At 37.2% G+C, this 6,453-nt stretch overlaps 2 long non-coding RNA genes across 2 annotated transcripts in view; one reads left to right on the forward strand and one right to left on the reverse strand.

The window, feature by feature from the left end:
• LOC107602315 (uncharacterized) overlaps positions 1 to 404 on the reverse strand; it is a 13,489-nt gene extending 13,085 nt beyond the window's left edge. The window contains exons 1-2 of the long non-coding RNA XR_001611020.1: positions 395 to 404; positions 92 to 94 (exon numbers count right to left, since the gene is read on the reverse strand). This is a non-coding gene — a long non-coding RNA (uncharacterized lncRNA). The remainder of the gene's footprint in view (positions 1 to 91; positions 95 to 394) is intronic.
• The window catches only part of LOC107602314 (uncharacterized), a 24,030-nt gene extending 19,288 nt beyond the window's left edge, over positions 1 to 4,742 (forward strand). The window contains exon 4 of the long non-coding RNA XR_001611019.1: positions 4,676 to 4,742. This is a non-coding gene — a long non-coding RNA (uncharacterized lncRNA). The remainder of the gene's footprint in view (positions 1 to 4,675) is intronic.
• The last annotated feature ends 1,711 nt before the right edge of the window (positions 4,743 to 6,453 follow it).

Raw genomic sequence — 6,453 nt, forward strand, 5'->3', positions numbered from 1 at the left:
AAGGGATCTCATTGTCATATTACCGCCCCTTAATCTGTAAGTTTACACCCACGGCGCCGTTATTGTGTTTTCGCAAGCGACAACGGTGTACCAGCTCTAATGCCATGGTGAAAGTTTGAGCAAAACATGCTAACTATATTGCTAGAACAATATTTAGAGTCCCAGCCTCAGAGGAGACAAGAGAGAAGTGGATTTATTGATTTATTTAGGCTACTGTATATTGCTGCTGCCACACAGATCTAAAATAAACATGCAATTTATTTCCCAGCTGTTTACCTTCACAGACATAACCCACTGTTTTTGTAACTCGTGTGTTTTTAAGTTAAACTTAGTACTCAGATGCTGTGACAGCCGCTTTCTGTGCGTGTGCTTCGGATGTGTGCGCTCAGAAAACCTTATATCTGAAGTTTAAACTCATATGGTTTAAAACGCATGATTTCAGCGCAATAAACATGATCATCAGAACCAAAACAGATGTTTTTAGCAGATTTATCGGTGGGGAGCAGCAGCTCATTTGCATTTAAAGACACAGGCCCGAAAAAGAGCGTGTTTCTGCTTCCACTCAAAATAGGCATTTTCAAAATGATATAATAAATGATCTGTGGAGTATTTTGAGCTGAAACTTCACAGACACATTCTGGGAACACCAGAGACTTATATTACATATTGTAAAAAGGGGCATAATATGTCAACTTTAAGTCTAAAAGGATCTTCGCTAATTTTATCGTTTGTCAACCAGCTGCTGAAAAAAGTACATTCAAACTGAATTGGGGAATTACGGTAAATGCATTTAAAGTTTATTTTAATTTAGGTTCTATTTAGAAAACAGAGGAGAACTATCAAGCACTTTCTCAGTAACTTAGTTTACACATTAATTTTCTTTAAAGATGGTATCAACATTTAGTTCAAAACCCTTTTTTTTTGTTGTTAATTCTGTCCTTCAAACTAAAATTACATCATATCATATTTTTGTAATATTGCCTGAACAACAAGTGAATACAATCAAACCACACTGACAAACATTCAGACGAGTCAACTATAATGAAAATTGAAAAAGTGTTTTTCAACAAGTTGTGACATATTTAAATGGTTATGGTTAAAATGTATGCAATTTACTGTTGAAAAAATATGTTGGAGAAAACAATGGCATTATTTTGCTGTAGGCCTATGCTTCCTAGTAAAAAAGTAATATAGTTAAAATACCTTTATACTACATTTAAGTATATTTAAATTCTATTCATATTTACTGACAGATAACTTGAGGCTTATCATTATATTACTGCTATTATAAAGTTATAACAATTATAATTAAACTTTATTTGGAGTACTACTTGTGCACAATGCACATTTCTTAATATTAAGTCTAAAATGTGTTTTAATGTCACTTTTGATGAGAATCGTATGATCTTTGTATAATATCAGACTTTAAATGCAAGATATTTAAAGTGTACCTGAAGTATCCTTGCAATAGTTTCACTTTAACACAATCAAATATACAGTATATCTTTAGCTCTACTTCTGCACAATTAAAGTGCATTAAGTACAAAATTAGTTGTTCCAAATTAGCAGATTTTAACTAGGCTATACCAGTTTAGTATACTAAAAGTACAATTGCAGGGCATTTTATTAAGTACATAAATATTAAAATGTATTTGTAGAATACTTAGCATGAAAAAAAATGCATTTATGTATATTTAAATTGAAATATTTAAGTATATTTATTTTTTCAGTAGGGCTACCTTTTCCCCGTTCATTCATCTTTCATTCATTACAGATGTTTCAAGCCTAAAATAGGTTTTTTAATGCCAAGTTCCATTAAGACAGCTTAACCCATATTGTGATGTGACAACATACCCAGTTAATGGTTAATATTCAAGAGAATATCACAGAGATCTCCCCAACAAAACAATACAAATATGAAAATAATAACTTTTGCAACCATGCCACTGCACTGCATGACATGATGATGAATTAAATATGGGCTTGTCAGTAAACAAAGACGTATGTTGCGGGTTTAAAACTGAATTAGTGGAAGAGTCAGACTCAGAACAGATCCATTACCTCACAATATCATAGACTTCTTGTCTGCCTGCCCTGATACCATATCTCTCTATCTCTCTGTTTACATCTTCATTTGACCATACCGCTTCTGTCCAGCCCCACATCTCTCTCTCTCTCTCTGTGTGTGTGTGTGTGTGTGTTTGGTCACACTCCTGATCTTAATTGCACTGTACGCCAGACGTCATCCGCACCCGCCGCTCGTTAGATTCAGAGATTAATGTCTCCGCTCTGGACCCACAGCGAGACCTGATTTATTCCTTTGCACCAGTTACAAACAATCTCTCCAAGCAGCTCCAGTTTCCTTCAAATGTTTCTTATTCTTTTCACAAAGAAAGTCACTTGTTTAAAAATTATGCAAATGTAGGTTTGCTGCATGGTGAGTGAATCTCAGCTATGAATTTCTAGCGAAGCCGGCCTCGCGACTTAATTGGCGTTAAAGGGAAACTGGTTTTGTTTCAGCACATTGGCATTGTGCTGCTGTTTCAATTGTGCTCTGTGTAGCGAGACAGCCCCCTCCCGAGGAGCTCAAATAGAAATCTTTCTGACTGTCTGTTACTAAGAAAGTGTGACATGTTCACTTTCTGTGAAGGAGAAACAAAAGCCTTCAGTTGCCATGAGCGGAGGTCACTCAGCACGGCTCTTTCAGCCTAATGACATCTGTCCATTAGCATTTGATCAAGTCAATTAAAAAAACAAAACGTTAAACAAGCGAGCAAGAGAAATACGATGCAACAAATGAGCTCATCAGACGAGGGCGACAAAAAAGTCGAAATGTTTTGCTACGTGGCTCTGGCAGGAAGGGGCTTCAGGGCTGCAGACCTGAGCGTTACTGAGCCACCATTCAGGATGAACTGTTTATAGTCTCAGCTCTACCTACATACATCACCAGTGACAGAAAACAACAAGCACAGTACTGCAACTGTTCAATCAACGTCAATCATTATAACCAGATGCACACTGAACAAGTGCTTTCTTACTGCTTTTAAATGCATATTAATTGTAAAAGTCGAACAAATCAAGACCACCATTTAGTATTCCAATTGACTATGACTTTGCCTCAGCTTAGCCATTTTCATAACATAGCGTATTCAAAACACACATAATAGCCTATGTAGAATTATTCTGGAACACTATAAGCTTAAAACAAGTATTTTGCAATCAATCAATCAATAAATAAAGTACAATCTATTTTGAACATGCATATTGTAGAGTTTCAGTTTCAAGTTTATTTTCAGGACTATATGGCCTCTCAGTCCATAGATCCACAAGATCACAATGGCATGGCAGATACTCTTTTCTTCATTCTATGGTACATATACAATGCCAATCTCCATGCATACTCCAAATCACAAACATTTGACACATCAATACAGACATCACCAACAAGAACAAGATCACCTAAATATTTCTTACGCAAATCCACAAAGAGCAATCATACAAGAAATGCTTCTCATCTTCTATCACAAAAACATCTGATGTTAACTTACAGTAATTACAGATTCAATTAAATTCAATTCAAGTTTATTTGTATAGCGCTTTTTACGATACAAATCGTTGCAAAGCAGCTTTACAGAAAATTAAGTTTCTACAATATTTAGTAGTAGCTTATCAGTGGTGACTGTCATTTTATGTACATATGGCAGAAATTTACGGAAAAATCAAATAAAGACGTAATCAAACAGACGATGAACACTATTAACAGCAATTATTATATGATGCAATCAAACATATAGCAAAATGTGGTAGTTCTGTATGTTGTTTCAGGGTTGGCATCATCTGAGGTCCTCTGAGGGGTTGGCATCATCTCTTCTCAGGTGTTCTGGATCCAGACTGAAGCTTGTGTAAATCCTAGTTACCACGGGATTGACATAAAAACAAAGAAACAAATAAAGACATAATTAGCATAGCTGCTGTTCCAACCAAGCAAAATGTATTTGTTTAACCTAAGCAACAGAATAATAATGTGCATTTGATCAGATATAACTGCAGTACAATATTATAAGATGCATTATTTGAATGCTTGGCCAAAGAGATGTGTCTTTAATCTAGATTTAAACAGAGAGAGAGTGTCTGAACCCCGAACGGTATCAGGAAGGCTATTCCAGAGTTTGGGAGCCAAATGCGAAAAAGCTCTACCTCCTTTAGTGGACTTTGCTATCCTAGGTACTACCAAAAGTCCAGAGTTTTGCGACCTTAGGGAGCATGATGGATTGTAGCGTGGTAGAAGACTAGTTAGGTACGCAGGAGCTAACCCATTAAGGGCCTTATAGGCAAGTAATAATATTTTGTAACTGGTACGGAACTTAATAGGTAGCCAGTGCAGAGACTGTAAAATTGGGGTAATATGATTATATTTTCTTGACCTGGTAAGGACTCTAGCCGCTGCATTTTGGACTACCTGTAGCTTGTTTATTGAAGATGCAGGACAACCACCAAGCAGTGCATTACAATAGTCCAGTCTAGAGGTCATGAATGCATGAACTAGCTTTTCTGCATCAGAAACAGGTAACATGTTTCTTAACTTGGCAATGTTTCTAAAAGGGAAGGATGCTGTTTTTGTAACATGGGAAATATGATTTTCAAAAGACAAGTTGCTGTCTAATATAACACCCAGGGCTGCGTTTCCTGAAACCTTCTTAACGCTACGTCGTTCGTAAGTTATACCTTAAGTTGTACCTTTACGTTAATACATGTTTCCTGAAACGTTCTTAGTTAAGTACACCTTCTGTAAGTCATTCGTTCGTAAGGTTAGTCTGGACCACTCTTAGCTACACCTTATCGCTGTTCACAGTTCACTCTGCTAGTGGCCACACCCAGTGTTCAATTAGTGTTCAATAAATTGAAGTGTTTTTATGCAAGGAATAAAACTGTCATTATAACGATTACATAGCCTATATGCCTTTCGCCAGGCACGAAGTGATGGAGGCACATCAAGGCTTCCATGCCATTGTGGGTGTCCCGTGAGTAATTGGCCTTGTGGACGGGACACTTATCTCCATCGCCAACCCATCAGCGCTCGACCAGGCCTTCATAATATATATGAACATGATAATATAAATGACCCTTTCAAAAGCAAGCGAAGCCAAACAGCCAATTAATGTAGCTGGTTAAGGCAGAATACTTTTGGCCGTGAGGTTGCAGGTTCGCACACTTGCAAAATTATACATTATACATACATACACACAGTGTGTGTGTGTGTGTGTGTGTGTGTGATATCCAAGGCTGCATTTAGTTTGAAATTTTGATTATTTTAAAATGCAGTGAGCCCCGATAAATGCAATTTCTAATTTTTCTAAAGTGCTTCTTTATAATGAACATCGCTTTCTCAATACTTTACCTGCTCTATAACGCAGTGAAAGAGCTCTTGTATATAGTGAACAATCGATTCTCGAGCCATCGATATCAACCTATTCAGCACCACTGCCATGGACAGCACCAGCTAACGTCGCACGTAAGAAGGTTTACCTTAAGCAACATCCTAAAGTATAGTTCGGGGAACACAGCTAGGAAAGGTATACCCCTAGTTAAGGTGTATCTTTAGAGTCTTCGTAGCGCGCTAAGAGACACCGTTATCGGGAAACGCAGCCCAGATTTTTGACTGTAGAGGAAGTAACAGTACATCCATCTAGATGCAAATTGTAATCCAAGAGATTCTGTGTACTGTTTTTTGGTCTAATAAGTAATATCTCTGTCTTATCCGAATTTAATAGGAGAAAATTATTGGTCATCCAATCTTTTACATTTTTAACACATTCTGTTAGCTTAGATCATTTAGAAGTTTCATCTGGTCTCGTTGAGATATATAGTTGAGTATCATCACCATAACAGTGGAAACTAATCCCATATTTTCTAATAATATTACCAAGGGGCAACATGTACTGTTTATTGAAAATAGCAGATGACCTAGATTTCTGATGTTGTGCAATGCAAACCTGCAAGATCGAGCGGTCTTTGCAATGTGGTCTTTGAAGGTCAGCTGGTTATCAAAAGTTACACCAAGATTTCTGACCGAAGTTGATGGGGTAATTGTAGAAGAACCTAGCTGGATGGAAAAATCATACTGTAGAGTTGGGGTGGCAGGGAAGACAAGAAGCTCAGTCTTTGCCAGGTTGAGCTGTAAGTGATATTCTTTCATCCATGCCGAGATGTCTGCCAGGCAGCCTGAGATCCGTGCAGCTACCGTTGGATCATCTGGTTGAATATCAAATATCAACTAAGTCTGATATTATCTGACTGGATGGAATCATAGTCTGAAGCTCATCTTACACTACAAGACTTTCTGTGAAATCTGTCAATTCTGACTGCTCAAAATCTGCAGAATAAGCCAGACTGCAAATTGAGGCAACAATCTAGGCAAAAGTTGCATAGTGTATTCTGGCCTCACGAAAATTC

Source organism: Sinocyclocheilus grahami, unplaced genomic scaffold (assembly GCF_001515645.1).
Source record: "Sinocyclocheilus grahami isolate Dianchi unplaced genomic scaffold, SAMN03320097.WGS_v1.1 scaffold324.1, whole genome shotgun sequence".
NCBI lineage: Eukaryota > Metazoa > Chordata > Actinopteri > Cypriniformes > Cyprinidae > Sinocyclocheilus > Sinocyclocheilus grahami.